This window comes from Microtus pennsylvanicus, chromosome 2 (genome assembly GCF_037038515.1).
Source record: "Microtus pennsylvanicus isolate mMicPen1 chromosome 2, mMicPen1.hap1, whole genome shotgun sequence".
NCBI classification, from domain to species: Eukaryota; Metazoa; Chordata; class Mammalia; order Rodentia; family Cricetidae; genus Microtus; species Microtus pennsylvanicus.
The window spans coordinates 10,655,257-10,656,576 of record NC_134580.1 but is presented as its reverse complement, the minus strand read 5'-3'; positions in this window follow the sequence as shown (position 1 = coordinate 10,656,576).

The following is a 1,320-nucleotide window of genomic DNA, read 5'->3' as shown; positions in this document are numbered from 1 at the left end:
AAAAAAACTGATTGATGTAAAAGTGTCAGATTCCCCTGGACTTGGAGTGACAGACGGTTGTGAGCCGCAATGTGGATGCTCAGACTTGAACCTGGGCCCTCTAGAAGAGCAGTCAGTGCTCTTAACCCCAGAGCCATCTCTCCAGCCCCTCCTTACACATACCTTTTAAATACTCTTTAAGAGGAAGTTGTAGACAGCACGCTCCTTTGTCTCTAATCATTTCAGTACTTTTCTCCAGGAAGGCAGTCTTGCTCTGAAAACATAAGAGGAAAATATCTGTCGCCCCAATCTCTTATTCAGCCACCAGCCCAGACTACTAATGTGATTCCATACATAGTTTCCCCACGTGCCCAGCAACAGTTATTTCTGCAGCAGATAATGGCTGGGTGTCCTCCTAGGACTTTAGGAATATGTGCTAACAAGGGGGTACAAAGACTGTTATTGTTATTTTATTTCACAATATCACACATAACCCACAGTACAATAAAATAAATAAGTTTAGTATCAATACTAAGATTTAGTATATAGACAAATTTTGCTAATTCTCTCAATATTGTATTTTCTTTCTTTTCTTTTCTTTTTCTTTTTCCTTTGGAGCCTGTCCTGGAACTAGCTCTTGTAGACCAGGCTGGTCTCGAACTCACAGAGATCTGCTTGCCTCTGCCTCCCGAGTGCTGGGATTAAAGGTGCCCGGCGTATTTATTTATTTTTCAGTGCTGGCGATGAACACAAGGCATTGTAAGCACGATGCTGAGCTGGACCCCCAGAACAGCCATCTTCATCTCTTACTCAGTAACATTCTTCAATTTGCACGGCACACAGAACTTAGGGACAGTACAGACCAGTTATTCTGGAAGGTGATCTTGGTTTTGTTTCTCTGTTTTGGTATTTGTCCCCCCATGATCTGATTAATATTATGAATTGAAGGAATGGACAGCGATGCTTCATCCTCAATGTGCCGTACTGTGAGGTTATGATGGTGTGTTTGTTTTGTTATTGATGTTAATATGGGCCAATTGTTTCTACTATAAAATAGCTATCTTTTTTCCAATTTTCTTGGAATTCTTGGAGTTTCCTTTCAATTTCGTGGGAACCAAAAGAAAATAAAAGTCTTTCTTTTCGTCAAGTGGATCCCTACTACAGCTGAAGACATCCCTCGCTGTGCCTTTGACATCATCGCCTTTGTCAATAAAGTTGCACGAATGAGAGCGCAAACCTCTACGGAAGAGTGCGGCGCTTTGCCGCATAGTCTGCCGGGATTTGTAGTCTGCGGGTGCTCCCGTCAAGCACCGTCCTACGTAGTCCAGCCAAGAAAGAGCC